Source organism: Vespa mandarinia, chromosome 8 (genome assembly GCF_050613455.1).
Source record: "Vespa mandarinia isolate Hongniang chromosome 8, ASM5061345v1, whole genome shotgun sequence".
Classification (NCBI taxonomy): Eukaryota; Metazoa; Arthropoda; class Insecta; order Hymenoptera; family Vespidae; genus Vespa; species Vespa mandarinia.
The window spans coordinates 4,417,501-4,437,500 of record NC_140817.1 but is presented as its reverse complement, the minus strand read 5'-3'; the positions used below and the strand labels follow the sequence as shown (position 1 = coordinate 4,437,500).

Here is a 20,000-nt window from a genome sequence, read left to right as displayed (position 1 = left end):
GGTCATCTCGAAATTACGAAGCCATCAAGGATATATATATATATATATATATATATATATATATATATATATATTTGTATGTATTTATATACGTATACACGTATTGTCAGAATTTTTCAATATTAAGAAAAATTACAATGTTATAAAATAGAAAAAAAAAAAAAAAGAATTTTTCCCTTTGTTTGAAATAATAATAACAAAAAGATTCGTATTGAAATCATACGATAAATTGAACTCTCGTATTTTTCATCTTTTCAAACTTTTATTCGGTCCTTTTTAAAAGAAAACTTTGGAGAATAAAGAAGGGCTAAGAGTAAAAAAAAAAAAAAGCTTATAAGAAGTGGACTTAGGTGAGTTCATAAAATATCCTGGCTAATCAAAAGTTTTCAACGTGTACGAATTATAGACGCCCCGGGAACATAAAAATCTCGTACCTACCTATTGTTAACAGACACTTTCTCTTTCTCTCTTCCTCTCTCTCTCTCTCTCTCTCTCTCTCTCTCTCTCTCTTTCTCTTTCTCTCTCATTCATTCTTCTTTTATATCTATATATTTTTCATCCCTTACAGTTATCATTAAGATAAAAAAAATCTTTTAATTCTAATTACCTCATAAATTATATTCAATGTACACCATTGTAACTAAAGATCATAAGAAGAAAAGAAAGAAGCAAAAAAAGAACAACACACACACACACACACACATACACTGTCACAGAAGTATGGAAGTTAAAAAAAAGAAAAAAAAAATGAAATGAAATGAAATGAAATGAAATGAAATAAAATGAAATCAATAAAGCATGTAGCCAAGAATAAATAAATACATATTCCATAATTATGAACTAATAATGTTACGTTAAAACAAAAAAAAAAAAGAACACGAAAAGGAAAGAAAGAAGGAACAAAAAATAACACCAACACTTGCAAACATTGAGATCATTCATTTATAAAAAAATATACGATAACGTATTTGAAAACACAAAAAAAAAAAAGGAAAGGGAAAAAAAAGGAACAAGAAAAAAGAAGAAGAATAAGGAAAAGAAATGATTCGAGAGAACAATAAGTGAAGAACGAGCATTAGCGATTAGTATGAATGAAAATTTATTAAATACCCGTACATACGTAAATAAATATTCGTAAATCAAATATTTGGGAGAAAACGCGTGTCCGAACATTAATGGAGGGCAAAGTTAGAAGAAAAAGAAGGATGAGGAGAAAGGATGGTTGAATAAGAGAGAGACAGAGAGAGAGAAAGAGAGAGAGAGAGAAAGAGAAAGAGAAAGAGAAAGAGGGAGGAAGGGGGTGGCCGTCAGTCATAAAAATTTTCCTCCAAGTGAGTCAGGAGGTTTTGAGAGCTAATTAAAGTTCCCAAGAGGGCTGGTAGACCTCTCACGAAGTTTCATCGGAGTGAAAAGTTAGCCGAGGTCGGGACATGCTCGACGTTAATCCATGGCGGAGGCTCGAATATATCTACTACTACCATCACCACCACCACCACCATCACTACTGCTGCTGCCACCACCACCACCAACAGAAATCCCACTACCCCTTCTCGTTGAAATATCGCGAGATTTAACGAATATTCTTGCGCGCCTTGTAAGCTCTCTCTCTCTCTCTCTCTCTCTCTCTCTCTGCACCCTCCCTCCTCTCATCGTTTTAACCCCTCTCCCATACCATCTATAGTTTCTCTACCCTAATAATATAACTCCTCCACCATCGAAGGATTTAATGTCAAACGAACAATTGGAAGTAATTAACTATGTCGATTTTATCGGTACTAATTGTCGTCGATAGACGCATTTTCAACAAGATATCAAACTCTTCTCGTATTTCGTATAACGAGCGAATGCTGTTGTACATTTTATAAATTGTCGATCTGTGATTCACTTACGAATAAAACACGTACGTATGTACATACGTATCTATGCTATATTTGCACACGTTAACGTATGTATGTATATACGTATTTGTATATATTTACATTCACCATAGTATTTGACAAGATTAATTAAACTTGAAATCGTGTTATTTCCAATAGATATCGTTCACGGCGAAAAAATCGATATTGCCGAGTATACCACTATTCGAATAATTTTGATGGTGTCACGTATGTCACGTTAAATGTCAAAGAATAAAAGCGTGCTCGATTTTAAGATAAAAATAAGTATTGATCTCTCTCTCTCTCTCTCTCTCTCTCGCTCTGTCTCTCTCGCTCTCTCGCTCTGTCTGTTTCCCTCTTTCTCTCTTTATTTCTCTTTATTTTCTTTATATTTCCTTTTTTTTCCTTTTCTTACACCATAACGTAAGGTGAAAATTTTCCACGAATAAAGGGAAGAAAAGTAAAATTCTGGATAACCGAGAAACTTCTTTTTCTGCGAAATTACGGCCTCCAAGGCCGCGACGCGGCCGGTGGAGGACTGATTTATCGAGCTATAAATCACATTAATGCACACTTTTTAGTTTCATGAGAGAAATTTAAGTAAATGAGAGCAAGTGCAAGCGAGAGAGAGAAAGAGAGAGAGAGAGAGAGAGAGAAAAAAAGAAAATAAAAGAACTTCGTGTTACGCGAAGAACGGTTGGGATGACAAAGGCCGACAGGAAATTAATATCATATAATGTGGCTAGTAGTTGGCGAAAGGTCGTCGAATAATTTAAACACATTTGACGTTACCCAATAGATCCTAAAAAACACCTGTACCTTCAACATTTACTCGCTGAAACGAAAATTGTAAAAAGAGGAAAAAAAAACGACAGAAAAAAAAATTACTATAGAAAAATATACTCAAAAAAAAAGAGTACATCTTTTCGAATACTCTTTCTCTCTCTCTCCAAAAAAAAAGATAGCTGCACATATATACATATATACATATATATATATATATATATATATATATATATAGAAAGAGAGAGAGAGAGAGAAAGAAAGGGAGAAAGACAGTAAATAAAAAAATATTCGAAACGGCCCCCATCGTACGTGATATTTTTTTTCAAACATGCCGCTGAAGCATCGACCCGTAATCGAATTATTAAACGGTAAAGTGAAGTGAATCCGTTTATTTCAATATCACCCGAACAGAATATTTCCTATGATGTCGTTAAAGGACCTCGATTGATGATAGCTCGTTAACAAATTATTTTCTTTCTCGTTTCTCGAGCTACTCTCGTAACCATTTACGAACGAACAGTGTATAACAATTTTCAAAAACGAGGTTATTACACAGGAGACTACGGCCTCTACATTACACATCGTCTGATCGGTATCATATGTTTGTCGAGTTTCCTAACCAACTCTCTCTCTCTCTCTCTCTCTCTCTCTCTGTGTGTTAAACCTATGATCGACAAATATAGAACGTTACTGCGGCTACGCGTTACATGCACCGGGAATAAGCCTTCGCAAATAGTGACATTAATTGTCTACGCTACGTCCTGTTTGCATGCTATTATTCAGAATAATCGACGACTATTGGTAGCCCTATGTCGTTGAAATTCATGACCATGTTAAATGTCCAATACGTTAGTACGTAGATCCATTTCTATTTCTAACAATAAGTTTCAAGGAAACATGTACTATGATTTAGCAAAAGTCATGGCGAAACAATAACTTATTATTTATTAATATATATATATATTAGGAATCTATAATTATTAATATATTACTATCGTTTATCGTAAACATAGAAATTGGGGGAATAGAAAAAGAGAATCCTGCGAAATTAATAACGATAACAATGTGAAACTAAATAAAGTTTCATGATATTACTATTATAAACATAATATTAAGAATTATTTAAAATTATTCAAATGCAAATGAATAATTAACATATCTGAACAACGATGGAACATTAAATTCACCGCATTAACATACCTAAACATCGACAAGACATTAAATTCAACGTTCGGTCGGTATCTATTTACGTTGGAACGTCGAATATAGCTTACTCATCCTCCCTCTCTCTCTTTCTCTCTCTCTATCTATCTCTCCCTTTCTCGAGTCGTGCGAAACACGTGTCTCAAATTCAAATTGAAAGGGGGATCAAACAGCGTGGAACGGTGGGGAAACACGATCGCTTCTGTACTCGAGTCACTCCAAGATAGAGATAGAGAGATAGATAGATACATAGAGAGAGAGAGAGAGAGAGATAAATAGATAGAGAGAGAGAGATGGAGTAGGACTCTAGCATGGCCCAATTTTCGTCGTGAGATTGCGATCAGGTGACCGTAAAACGTATACGCGAGGTAGAGAATTTCGTGGGATAGATAGGTGGTGAGTTACTCTCTCTCTCTCTATTTCTCCCTCTCTATCTATCTCTCTCTCTCTGTTCGCTCAACACATCTTCAAGTCCCCGCTCCCAAAGCCGGCCTATCATCGAAATGGCTGGGGATTCGAGCATCTGCCCAAGCGGATATCGTATTTACGATATTACACTTGGCCCGTCTGGTAACTGCTTTACCAGTACGATGTCGTTTGCCATTGCAGAGAGAAAATAACAGCAACAGCAACAGCAACAGCAACAGCAACAGCAGCAATCGGGTACTATCAATGAACGAATGAACGAACGAATGAAAGAATGAGGAAACAAACAAGCAAACAAGTAAATCATCTGGCAGAGGACTAAAAAAACTTGATGTTATATTGGGGGAAACTTGATTTCTTTTCTACTCTTTATCGATCTCAAACTACTACCCTTCGACTAATCATCCCTTCGAGCTTATTTTCTTATATGCCTTCGATGTTTATCGGTTTGGAAAGTTTTCTTCTTCTTCTTCTTCTTCTTCTACTTCTTTTTCTTCTTTTTCTTTTTCTTCTTCGATTATGTTCAATATAACGTTTGTTAAATTATTTTGTTAAATGCTATCCTGTTAAACATCTTTGTTGAAATCTTATTAAAGATACGTAATTAAATTTCCTCGATAATTAGATAAAGGATAATAAATATATGAGAGGATTATTTTCTTCGAAGAAAAATGTCATATTGTTTGATCTGACAAATATCTTTGGATCATTTTGATTGAGAATAAATTTTTTTTTTCTTTTTAAAATTTCAATTCTAATAAAACTTTTCTTTTTCAATTTATTCTAATGAATATCTAACAAATGAATATCGAACGATATTAGAGATAGTTAACTATTAGAGATCGTAACTGCATAACTATTCTCTTCAAAGAGATATATCCTTTTGTGTTGAGTATTGAAGGTTGAAAGGGCTAACCAAAAAGTCATTTCTGAAAGTTCGTTCGATCTCGAAATCTATCGCGTTTGGAACAATGCTCGTCAAATGAGATGGCGAAGGCAATCGAGCGAGATCCGATAGCCCGCACGATTCTATCCTTTTCGCCGTCACGATCATCCCTCTCTCTCTCTCTCTCTCTCTCTCTCTCTCTCTCCTACCTTTTCTCGCTTTGTATTTACTCTGACCTACGTGATTTTCCACAGTGCAAACTGCACGGAATGCACAAATGCTCGAGAAAATAGATATCGCCGTTGAGAGGTCAAACGGAAGACAGAACGTTTCAACCCCCTTCTCTATCTATCTGTCTACCTATCTACCTATCTATCTATCTATCTATCTATCTATCTATCTATCTATCTATCCGTCTATATATATATATATCTCCCTCTTTTTCATCGGTCATGATTTCTCTATACGCGAACACGGAGCTCCGCGATTGACGCTTTCAATTCGCCGTGCGAAACTTTGCTCTGCCAAAACCGGACTCGGTGCCGTTTCGTTATTCCCAAAGCTCCCGCTTGATGCAACGGCAACGATTTGAAAAGAACTGCGGACATGGTAAATGGAAGAGTACGTTCAATCGACATACCTTTTTCTTTTTCTTTTTCTTTTTCTTTCCGTCTGACCCTTCGTTCGAAACATTTTTTCCACGACGCGACGACAGCATTACGCTGGGATAACTCTTCCGTATTTTTTCAAATAGGGGAAAAAAAAGCTTTAATGTTCGAATAAAAAAAATTGTAGATAATATATATATATATATATATATATATATATATATATATATATGTATAATAGTGTCAATAATACTGATAATAATCAATATATATACTATAATCTATTATAACAATTAATGTTAATGAATGATAATTTTTCTTTAACAAATGATATTCATTAATTAATTATAAATATAAAAAAAAGTTTAATATATATAATACATAAAAACACACATACACACACACATATAGATATTAATATAACGCATAAACATACATATATATATATATATATATATATATATATATATATAAATATATACATTTATATATTATCTGATTTCAATCTGTGATATGCAGAATTTATATGATCTTCAAAGACCATCAATTATTCATAATTATATTTCAATATGATTCGAGATATAAATAATGAACACGTGGTATGTTCATTTTGTTAATTAATTATCTATACATTTAATTTTGATAATTAATTATTTATAATTTGATAATTAAGTTGCTATATTACATTTATCTTTGAATTCATAATAAATGTTTTCTGTAATGTATAACTCCAACTGAATGTCGAAAGAAGTTTATAATGAGAGATCCAAGAGAGTATCGATCCTCTCATTTTATCTCTCCTTTTCCTTCCCTCCCTTTCTCTCTCTCTCTCTCTCACACACTCTCTCTCTGTCTTTCTCTCTCTTTCTCTCTTTCTCTCTCGAAGTTCGTTGAAAAATTTTACTTCAGCATAGTTTAGCCTTCGCTTCCTTCTCACCCTCGGTGAGTTCCAAATATCTACCAACTTTATCCATGGCCATTGATAGAGGTAATAACTTACTCCCATTTTTACGAGTAGAAGTGATCGAGAGATCATCTTCGATCGTTGAACGTGCCTATGGGAAATACACTTACGTACGTATAACACACACTCACACACGCATATATATATATATGACAAGATCTCTAATATGAGACATTTAAATATTTTGGAAACAATCCATTTTTAAAAAGGAAATGTGAAACAAAAATTGTTCCATTTTTTGGAAGTAAACATAACAATGTTATTTATTTCTGATTCGGTGGACGTGATACGGCAAAACGAGACAAGATTATGGATTTCATGATTCAGAAATAAATGATGTTCGTTTCACTCTAAACCAAACAACTTTTGTTCCAAACTTTCTTTTCGAAAATCGAGATATTTGGGTGTATCAATTTTTTGTAAAAAAAAATTCACCCTCCAGATACGCGTTCGATGATAAAAAAAAAAAAAAAAAAAAAAAAGGGAAGAGAATTTATCAACGTAAAAAGTAAATCGATCATAATTTATTTTCGAATATCCTAAAACTCTGATTACATTTAAAACCAGATATGAACACATAATACAAAGAAAGAAAAAAAAAAAGAAAAAAAAAAAAAAGAAAGAAATTGATTGAATCTACGTGAAACGTTAAAAGTATGATAAGAAGCTTTACCTCTTGATATTCTTAATATATTGTTTCGCGTAAATCAATCTAAAGATGGTTTTACTCTGATGCATCTTTAAAACCCACGACGAGCTTAGGTAGGTCGGCTTTATATTTTCCTCAGGGCATCGACATTAATCCGTCAATTAAATCGACGTGATAGTAAATAAATTCCACGTTAACCTTATTTTTCATAGAGTACAATATATCTTTTTTTTTTTTCTTTTTTTTTTTTGAATACAATGAAACCTGTACCGTCCAACATTATTTTTTGTATGCTTTATGTTCCTCTTTTTTTTTTTTTTTTTTTTTTTTTTTATTAATCCTAACAATAAATATCTGAAAAAGATTGACGGAAACGAAAAAATATTCTCGAATAGATTCATATTTCATGTTTACTCTAATACGAATTATTATAAAATATAATGAAAGGCGATTCATTTAATTTCGTTTGTTTTTCGTTTTCTTTTTTCTCTTTAATTTTTTTTTATATTTCCTTCTTTCTTCCTCTTTTCTTTTCTTTCTTCTTGTTTTATTGTTAAAGAAAAAAAAAATAATAATAATAAATGAGCATAAATTGATAGAAACAAGAGATTTCCACGAATACCCCCATATTTCGTGTTTACTCTAATACAAATTATTATTCACATTCCATTCCAATGTGGATAATTCTGACAATGGTAGATCCAAATAAATTTAATATAATTCGAGCAAAAGCAGAAAATGAATGAACGTGGTAATAACATTCCTCCATATACACGTAATATACAAAATAGAATTTTTAATTAAATAAAAAGTTCATTTTTTGATTGGTTAATCTCTTTCTCTCTTAATCTTAATGGACTTTAATAAATGCTTCCAAAAGTATATATATCTAAATCAGAGATTGACAATATGTTTTTATTAAAAAATCTACGCCATAATAGATTAAAACTTATGACAAAAGGGAATTTAATTGTAATTTTTTTCCTAAATAAAGTAGAAATTATAAACTTAAAATATAAATTTCAATATAGAAAATTATTTTTAATGAATTTATTAATGAACGACAAAATTCTATTTGTCATGTTTTAAGAGAATTTTTTTTCTTTTTTTTTATTTTATTTTTTCTTTCTTTTTCATTTCTTTTTTCGTTTAATATTTCATCGATCACATGAATATCCGCATATTTTTTAATAATAAAAGCGAACGAAGATGGAACAAAAGGAAACCCACTCAGAATTTTATGTATGTCTATATATATATATATATATATATATATCGTGAGAGTAAATATAATTCAATTATCATTCCAAGTTCCAACTTAATTTCAACAACGTACTTTGTCCAATTGAAAAGGCAAGATTTTATAATTAGAATCGAACCCGGAATCTCTAATCGTACCAAACCGAAGTCTATAGGGAAATGGAAATTTCTCCCTCCTTTTCGACAATTGCAATATCGAAATGTAATAGTGGTAAAGTAGAAAATATAGCTAACGTAGTGTTGTACAAGCTTGGTTTACAACTTGTAACAGTAACTCGAGAACATAGAGAGAGAAGTTACATCGATGATTCGCATTCATTATTGGTTATACTAGTTTCACAGTTCTCATATTGTAATTTGTATTAGATAAATAAATGTAAATTCTCTCTCTATCTCTCTCTCCCTCTCTCTCTCTCTCTCTATCTCTCTTTCTCTCTCTGTCTCTCTTTCTCTTTCAATAACACAGTTCAATGATCAAACTTTCGAGCATATTTGTAATGCGTTAATAAAAAGCAAATATTATATATAAATAGATATTTTGTAAAAATACTTTTACTTTTCTTTTCTTATCTTTTTTCCGTTTTTTCTTTTTTTCTTTTCTTTTTTATTCGTTTATCCTTCATTTTATCACATCGCATTTCTTTCCCATCCACGCACTATCCTCGCCAAAGGGGAAATAAAGTTAACGCGAAATGGGATCGTGATCCTGGGATTGAAATACTTCTGATCTAGGATATCTACTACTATCGGTTGGTTACTCCTTGCTGGTCGAAAACGAAAGGAAGAAGGATCGTACCAGACGATAGGCCAATCTACGACGTCTAAAACGAATCGGTCTACTTTTACGATTTGGCACAAGAGTAACATTCGTCAATGTTACCGATACATCTTTCGTTTAAGGCAAAAATTTCTCTAGAAATCGATTAACCTTATCCTCCAACCATCGAGACAATTAAATCGATTGATATTGAAATTATCCTTTATCGATTGTAACGAAGTTATTATTGAGAAAAAAAAAAAAAAAAAAACAATAAATAATTAAAAAATTAAATATATAATACATACATATTTACAATTAATAATTTAAATAATTATTAATAGAATTAATACTTTAATGATCATTCGAAGAAAAGAGAAAAAAAAATCATTCCAAATAAAAATCGAGAAGATCTTTGTAAATACCAAATAATACATGTTGAAAAGGGATAAACAAACTTGTGAACTTTTGAAAACGTACATATATTTATTCATATGCAAATAAAATAAAAGAAATAAAAGATACTTGTATACGTACATACATACATGCGTGCTTAGATATATATATATATATACGTAACAAGAGCCATGTCACTGTGGTGACTTTATGAAAAGACTATTCAATATAATATTTCTCACGGATGACGTGCGCATCGTTCTTCCTTTTCTTTTTTTTTTTCTTTTTTTACGACATAGTAACCGAAAATGCGGCTCTTTTAACATGCATCGTAAACATTAGATTTCCCCCTACTATGATGCGTTCCTTTGTTGAAAGTTATATTTTCTTTCTTTTATATTTATTTTTCGAAAGTAAAATAGAACGAAATTTAGGTCAATAAATATCTCTCGCGATGCGGTAACGTACGAATCCCGAGCACGTGAATTTCGTTATCCCACCATCAACCCGTTGCCGCCCCTTTACTCCGCTCCCACCCCATACACACCCCCAACTAACCCGTCATACTTTTTTTTCATTCTCTGCTCTTTCTTCCTTTTTAAGCCATTTTTATTTTCCTCTCTTTCTCTCTCTCTCTCTCTCTCTCTTCTCCTCTCTCCTTCCCCTCCTCCCCTCCCCTCTCTCTCTCTTTCACTTTTTTCTTCCTTTGTCTAGCTCGCTTTACGCCGCTTACGAGATTGCAATATCGCGAAGTGCGGTTCCGATTTTGTAAGTCCCTACGAAAAAAAAAAAAAAAATATATATATATATATATATGTAACACTTGAACTAGATCACAGAATACTTTTGAAGATTTATTAATGACTCAGTTTGAAAAATTCCTATCGACATTCGGGATATATTTTGTCGACAAAAAAAAAATCCGACGATTCTTTATTGAATTAAATAAAAAGACAAAAAGAAAATTAGAAAGAAAAAAAAAAAAAAAAAGAGAAAAAAACGATGGAAAACAAAGCAAACCAAAAGCCAAAACAAAACGAAAAGAAAAAAAAAAAAAAAAGAAAGGAAAAGAAGAAAATTGTCAAAATAGTTCACATTCGGTATTTTGTACTCGACGAGTAAAGAGAAAGAGAAAGAGAGAGAGAGAAAGACTGGAAGGGGGATGGGAGAGAGAAGGATGGAAAAAATCCCTCAATTCTCTTTTCTCGTCGACTCTCATAGATAGTCTATGTACTGTACTAAACAGAAAATCCATTATCGAAGGTTATCGACATGACGAACATCCTAGAATGAAAATTTTCAAATATTCCAGCTGAAAGATCTTCGACTATTCGCACGTTAAAGGGGAGTGAGAAAAGAATAAACAATAAAAAGAAGAAGGAAGATATAGGTAGGTAGGTAGGTAGGTATCAGAGAGGGTGGATATATATCACGATTCGAACAATAAACCTCTCTCTCTTTCTCTCTCTTTCTCTCTCTCTTTTTTCTCTTTTTCTTTTTCTCTTAACCGCAAAATATCTCAAACGTTGTTGTTTTTTACCTTTTTTTCTTTCTTTTCTTTCCTTTCCTCTTTCTCTCTCTCTCACTCTCTCTCTCTCTTTCTCTCTCTCTCTTTTTCTTTTTCTCGAAAAAAGGAATGAAATTTATGAACTACGCTCCACTTCTGCCGCTTGTACGGACAGCCTTCTATAAACTAGTACGGTACTACGTGACCTCGTACCAATATCACCTAACAATAACATTCTTCGAACCAAATGTAAACTTTTCTTATAGACACAATTTTAGAAAGGTCAAATAAGTTGTATATTGGTAACGCAAATTCGTTAATATATTAATACGATAACAAATGATAATTTTAATTAATAACGTAATATTAAAAAAAAAAAAAAAAAAGAAAAAAGAAAAGAAAAAAATATATAATCTAAATGAGAGTAAAATTTAATAAAGGAAAAAAAAAATTTCTGACTCACTATCCTACAAATTATTAAAAAGTAACGTAACATTTATAAATCAACAATACAATATGACAATTAATTATATAATAATAAATGAAATAATTAATTGACAATATAATATAATAGGTACAGAGTATAAATATATATACATATATATATATATATATATACATATGTATATATAATAAACAAAACAAAAAAAAAAGTAAAAAGAATATTTTCTGATTTCGATATGATTCCTTTTATAATATCCGATAATAAGTTAATGATATTAAAATGTAATTAGTATAAAATTTATAATAACGTAACAGCAATATGAATATTAAAAAAAAAAAAAAAAATAATTAAATAAATAAATACTACAAATATTATAATACTATTATTTCATTCGAATTATTTGAAGTGGTTGAAAAAAGAAACAAAAAATAATAGACAAAGTACTTATTATATAAAAACATACATACATACATATACATATATATATATATGTGTGTGTGTGTGTGTGTGTGTGTGTGTACATATGTATTTATACAAAGGCTAAAACGTTCGAGTTGCTTTTTATGTTAATGTACGTGGCACAAGCGACGCAAAGAGAAGCATGCACGCGTATTGTAAACCGGATTCGCGGAAACCGAAATATGGATGCAAAGAACGCCGTATAACCGGCGTATGTGCATACATTTATGCACCCTTTCCTCCCTTAACCCCCATCTACTCCACCTCTTGCGCATGAAGAGTAGCGTACGCATGCAAACACACTTGTATATAACATACGTACGTTGGTACGTAGGTAATACATATGTATGTATATGTATCATTCGTACGGATATGTACACAACGAATGCCACCGTTACATTTTACCGAAATTCCACGTTATAGTAGTAACGCCAAATCAAAAAGCGACAGAATGCAGGTACGAATATACATATATATATATATATATATATATATATATATATATATATATATAGAGAGAGAGAGAGAGAGAGAGAGAGAGAGATAGATAGATACATGGATGGATGGATAGATAGATAAAGAGAGAGAGAGAGAGAGAGAGAGAGAGAAACAAAGAAAGATTTTAGCTGCAGGAATACATTTTTTTCCAATTAAGAATTTCATCTTCCTCTCTCTCTCTCTCTCTCTCTCTCTCTCTCTCTCTCTCTCTCTCTCTCTCTTTCCCTCTAAATTTTTAATTGAAAATAAAAATGTGCTTTCAGAGTTAAAACCTTTCTATTGTACAAAATCTACCACTTATCTTATACTTATCTATATACTGTATATATATACATATATATATATATATATGTCTTAACGTCTAAAGTCTTATACGTAAGACCGTCGATTTAACCAAACGTTTTTACTTCTGAAAAGATGAGAAGAAAAGGAGGTAATTGAGAAAAAGTTTCTTTTAAGAATTACGACAACGAAAATCGTACAGACGCGATATGTGCTGTGAAAGTTTTCAAGTCTTAAGAAAACCACTTGGACTGACGATACTCGACCTTGCTATACTTACTACTACTTTTATCCCTTTTCCTCCCCTCACTCTCATTCTCCCTCTCTCTCTCTCTCTCTCTCTTTCTATCTATCTATCTATCTCTCTCTTTCTCTTTTCCTCCTCCATTTTCATCGTTTCAAGAAAACGAGGAAACTTCTCCCACTTGGAATCCCACGGTGACGATTTTCCCAAATGTTATAAACTCCCCTTAAAACGATCGAACATTTCTACTATGATGGTGGATAGGAAAAGGATGGAGTGGGTGAAGGTGGTGGAGGGTGGGGACTCGAACTAAAAGAAATCTTTAGATCAGACTTCGTGAATTTTCTTACGTGAGAAAATAAATGCTCGTTGAAGTACATAAAGATATATACGCATATACGTATATACGTACATACGCACAAGACAAACATACATACATACACACACACATACATACACGCACACACACACACACACACACGCAAACATATACACACGCATGAACACATAACTGGTAAATAAGAAAAGAGTAACCCGTTAGAAACTCCTCTTACGTACGAACTTACGACGTACCATTTGTTCTCAGCATGCCGAGAGAAAACAGTGTGAGCCCTTTCTTATCTCTACCTCTCTCTTCCTCTCTCTCTCTCTCTCTCTCTCTTGCTCCTCTCTCACTATATCTCTGTCTCTTCCTCTCTCTTCTGCCTTCTCTCTTTCTCTCTCTCTCTCTCTCTCTCTCTCTTTCTCTATAACTTACTCTTAGTTCTTCTTAGCACGAAGTAAATAAAATCTGACCGATGACGATAATAAAGAGAACCATTTGGTAGGTTTTTTTTTCTTTTTTTTTTTTTTCATCGATGACCTTGTTATAATTAGACACTTGGTTTATTTGTTAAGATAAAAAACAGTAAATCATTGGTGTTACTTAAGTTCCTTAATATCTCTACTTTGATTATTTTACCCTTTACCTATCTCTCTTTCTCTTTTTCTCTCATTGAGACTCAAAACGGAGCTTGCGTACTACCGCACTCAAAAAGGTATTCGTTTGCCAAACACAGACTGGTCAATCAAGCACCATTCAACGAATATAACAAAATAACGTGCGAAACGTTCTTTTTTTTGCTAACCAACGACGCGCTTACACTGTACGACGATTTAACTAAGCGACACCATTCAATGATGTTCAATGTACGATTGAAAATCGAAAAAAGAAGAGAGAAAGAGAGAGGTAGACAGACAGATAGATAGACAGATAGATAGATAGATAGACAGATAGACAGATAGACAGACATTGAGAAGTCAATACAATAGCATACATGAATAAATATATTTCTAAATTAGATATTAAAATATACGAAATATTATCGTAAATAATGATTGTAAATTTACAATGCTGTTTGGATTAATAAAAAATGAATTTAATGAATTAATTACTCAATTCTTATTCATTTGCTATCGTATCATACCATAGACGTCTTTGCAAAAATCATAAACTTTTTAAGCTCACTTCAACCATATAATTTGCACCGTCATAAAGCTCAGGACGGCCTGTACATGCGTGGCTATGGTACAAACGTGCGCATAACTTTTCCGGTTAGATAGTCGAATACGCGCGCAAGGTAGTTTGCCAGGCCGTTGTAACTTTTGTTATGGAAATATATATTCAAAGATCCTTTAATATTCATGAACACGTTGCGTTACGTACGTAGATACATACACGGAATACGCATGTACCATAACCGAATAATAATTTAACGTTGTTGTTATTTACTTGTTTCTTTTTTTTTCCTTTTTTTTTTTTTCTTTTTTTTATGTATGATTGAATTTCACTAGCTTCGTTCTGAAACATTTTAGAATTCTTTTTTTTTTTCTTTTCTTTTCTTTTCTTTTTATTCTTTCCTTCCTTTTTTTCTTTGTATTTTTATTCATTTATTTATTTATTTATTTATTTATTTATTTATTTAAATAGTAACACGTAACACTCAATAATGTTTCCATCTCGTATTAATAAATTAATAATTTATGTTAATATAAATTTGATCGGATGATTTTGTTCTCTTAGATCTTACGATCTGTGAAATTTGTAACAGATTATTGATTAATTCTTAAAAATGTCACTCGAATCTATCATGTTTTTTTTTTTTTTTTTTTTTTTTTACAAATTTTGTTCCAACTTCGAGATTGAATATCATACTGTCTATATTGGAATAATCGCAGCTTTGTACAGTAATATTATTGTACTATGGTTTTTTAAAATGAGAAAATAAAATATATAAAAATTCAATAAGAACTTTTCATTTTTAGATCTTAGTTATTATTTCTTTTCACTTTTATATGACGATATTTTTTCGGTTTAAGTATTTCAATTTCTTTCTCCGAATTCTTAAAATTCTTACAAACAATTCTTATAAATGTTAATGATCAATTACTGTATTCTAACATCTTGTATGTCATAAAAATCGTATTAATTTTTTAAATAAATATTTATTAATAAGGCTTATTACTTTCCGCCCTTCCTCCTTTTTATTTCAATTTTTTTTCTTACTTTAAAAAGTATAAGGAACAATAATGAAAATTTGTAAGAATAAAAATGGTCGATCGACGTTCAAAAACAGGCACGTAGTAATGACTAAAGTTTGTCGTCTCGTTCCAACATAGTATCAAGTAATACCTATGTAGCTGTGTCACGTGACCTAAAGGGCGGATCGAACTTGGAATTACAGTAAAATTCTGTTTCTAAGAGAAAATTTAGAAGATTACGTCAACGTGAACCAACTTCGAGTCGTTGTATGTACATACATATATATATATATATATATATATATATATATGTATGTATGTATTATATGTAATTCAAGTCGAGACACGAATCTTTACTGTTGTTTCATTATCATAACTTATATACCAATTACGTACATACATATATTGTACAGATTAAATTAAATTCTTGTTATCTTAGATTAAAACATTTAGATTATCATAATATATATATATATATATATATACACATATTATTACGATTATTATTATTATTATTATTATTATTATTATTATTATTATTATTATTATTATTATTATTATTATTATTATTTATTATTATTATTATCGTTTACGTTGAAATGATTATTTTTTAATTAAAAAATAAAACACTTTATGTAATTGAACATTAGATTAATATATATATATTAATATTTTATATAACGTGACGTTTAATCAATAAAATTCATTTCAATTGAATATTTAAATAATCGATATTAAATGATATTCCATATGACGCATTGTAAAATTGTAATTAAATTAACATTTTATTCTAGGCTTATATATATATATATATATTCGTTGTATTAAATTAAGAGAGAGAGAGAGAGAGAGAAAGAGAGAGAGAGGAGGAGAGAAAGCTTATAGAACGTATACAAACATATAAGATCATGTTAAATAGAACATATAAGAAAGTGTATAAACAAAACAATAGAGACGGTCACGTTATTGCCTTTAAACCAAGGAAGCTGCTCGCTATTATAGCATACGAGCTCCGTATTCCGCAACGTCAACATCTCCCTGTAAAGACCCTGTCTCGCTTCTTCTCTCACGGATTTTTAATGTTAATTAATTTTAATTTAATTTGTATTTTATATACATAGATATCGCACAACATAATTACACACACATACACACATATATATATATTGTTTCTTAACAACATTCAACTTAATAATTTATATTTAATTATTCGAATTTAGTATTCATCGTATATATATGAAAATCTAGGTATTTACATATCACAGATACATATATATATATATATATATATATATATATATATATATGAAAGCATAAGATCATCGTATACAACCTACTATATATATATATATAAATATATATATATATATATATATATATATAGTTTAAAGTATTATTTCAATACGATAAATCTAAGAAATGCAAATGATAATATATTTAAAATATTATCATTATCATTATTATTATTATTAACATTAACATTATTTTTATTATTATCATCATACATATACCGTTGTATTATTTAATAAATTTAATTCAAATTTACAGGATGATCATCTTTCGTTATATAATGTATATAAAGAAGAAGTAATTGCCGTTGCGGCAAAAGACGTAATAAAATCAAATTTCATCGTTGGCTTATATATGCGTGTTATATTATACAAGGTAAGCTTATTGTTACGATGTTATGATAGCGTGTGTAAAAGAAAGAAAAAGAAAAAGAAAAAGAAAAAGAAAAAAGAAAAAAAGAAAAGAAGAGAGAAAGAGAAAGCGAGAGAGAGAGAGAGAGAGAGAGAGAGGATAACACGTTTATCCTTACTAAGGTCATCGACTATTTTATTCAAGCCAAGTAATGTTTGATAATGTAAACAGCTCTCCAAAACGTTTTCGAACTCCATTCTTTTCATTTCCTTTCTTTCTCTCTCTCTCTCTCTCTCTCTCTCTCTCTCTCTCTCTCTCTCTCTCTCTCTCTCTCTCTCTCTCTTTCTTTCTTCCTATCTTTTTCTCTCTCAAGTATTCTACATTCTTTCTAATAAATTTATAAAAGCATCTCCATACGCGCGAGCAATCGATATTGCCTACGGTGTTATTGATCTATTTTGCATAATACAACGTACATAGACACTACCGTGCTAATGGCCGCCGTTCGTTGCATTAGAAAATTTGAAGCTTTGAACGTTGTTATTAAGTCATAAAGAATAATTAAAAATCGATATAGAGTGTATCCCTGTACCACAGATCACGGCGATTATTTAATCGATATACAACTTTCGATCGTTTTAATTTTGACAATTAATTGATACGTTTCTTCTCTTTTCTTTTTCTTTTTAATCCCGTTTTAATTTATTGTCATATTCGGTTTATTTTTCTTTCTTTTTTTTTTTTATAGATATATATTTATCCAAGAAATTAAATATAATATATTTCTATAAACATATTATTAATTGCACATCGACTATCATTTAAACGTCATCTGCTCTCTTAAATCCATTTTTTAATTTAATATTAATTGTTAAATTAAAAAGGGATGTTATACAATCTATTTATTTATTTACTTATTTTTTTTTCTTTTATTTATATATAATTACTCTTAGGATAATTAATATATTTTTCTTGATACGTATTCCTATCACGAAAAAAATTAATTTTTGAAACTATCTATTTACCATTGATATTTATCATTGATTTATGCAGATTTATTTTGATACGAATCGAAAATTTTTCAACCCGTTTATACGTTTCGAATGATTTCTTTCAATTAAATGTGCAATTCAAATATCAAAATATTTTTTTTAATAATATGCTTCCTAATAAAATATTTGATTGACCAATAAATAATATTGATATTTTCGATGTTCTATATCCAAAGAAAATTCGACTAATAATTATCACGAAAAGTTTCGTTATTATCAATCAACTAGTTTTTCATTATTTTTTTTTATGTTATAATTGCCACTCGTACATTTTGTTTGTACAATTCATAAATAAACAGCGCAATTAGTAGACAGTGAAAAAAGGGAAGCGATCGATATTAATTGCGATAAAATTATATTTTTTTAATTTTTTCTAATTTTAATTAACAAACAACAAGAATATATGATGATCATAAATAATAAGACAAATCTATTAGGATAACGATGTTAAATTAAAAAAACTTAACGACAAAGAAAAACAAATTTAATTGAAATTCGATAGAATTAGAAATAGGATAAACTTTACGTTATAATTATCGTAAGATTAGAAGGTACTAGAGAAGACCATCCAAAGTATTCTAATCCTCTTTGATGGTAGAGAAAATAAAAGGTATAGCCACGATGTCCGTGTAAATAGGAAATACAAATAGAAATGTCCTTACGTTGTGTAAGCCGTAGAAACGAGCACGTATTTGTTATCCTAAAATTAGGCTAGTGCTGTGGCCAAATGTAAACAGGCGACTACGATGGCATCGCATATGGAATCACGTTGGTGTATCTGTCTGATCGTCTGTTTGATGTCAGTAAACGTATGTACATATGTATATAGATACGTAAATACATATACGAGAATATAGATCTATATTATATATAACTGTTTATATATACATATGCATATATACAAATATATTTATATCAATATATACATATATATGTATACATATATACATATATATATACATATATATATATATATATATATACGTTTATATTGGTGTATATACACATATAGGATTAGATAGGAATTTCTGTGGAAACGCATGCGGAAAACCGACCGCATGTTCAAGCTCAAGAACACGAACGTATACATCAAGGTTCAAGAGAATCCATGCAAACGAGCTAGTCATAATTCAAAAACAAATAAAGGCAACGGAGATTATTCGCGATAACCATTAACGTATACGAGGCACATTGGTAATAAACGATAAAAAGTCTAATTAAAAAAGTTCATGCGACGTAAGCTACCAAGGACGATTTCTCTATCTCTCTCTCTCTCTCTCTCTCTCTCTCTCTCTCTCTCTCTCTCTCTCTCTCTCTCTCTCTCTCTCTCTCTCTCTCTCTCTCTCTCTCTCTCTCTCTCTCTCTCTCTCTCTCTCTCTCTCTCTCTTTCTCTCTCTTTCTTTTCTTATCTATTCCTTCTTCTTCCTTTCCCAGTTTCCTTTATTTCTCTTTCAAGAAGAATACTTACTGTTATTAACGTTAATGAGCTTCCATGATCTTTTCTTCCTTACGGAAATAATGTAAAGAGAACTCTGTAAGA

The 20,000-nt window shown here is 30.7% G+C and overlaps 1 protein-coding gene and 1 long non-coding RNA gene across 4 annotated transcripts in view; one reads left to right on the top strand and one right to left on the bottom strand.

Moving 5' to 3' along the window:
• Positions 1-20,000, bottom strand: part of LOC118451205 (uncharacterized) — a 191,425-nt gene that overhangs the window by 156,667 nt on the left and 14,758 nt on the right. The window lies entirely within an intron of this gene.
• LOC146872833 (uncharacterized) overlaps positions 16,780-20,000 on the top strand; it is a 15,461-nt gene continuing 12,240 nt past the window's right edge. Inside the window, exons 1-2 of the long non-coding RNA XR_014982493.1 lie at positions 16,780-16,848; positions 17,316-17,432. This is a non-coding gene — a long non-coding RNA (uncharacterized LOC146872833). The remainder of the gene's footprint in view (positions 16,849-17,315; positions 17,433-20,000) is intronic.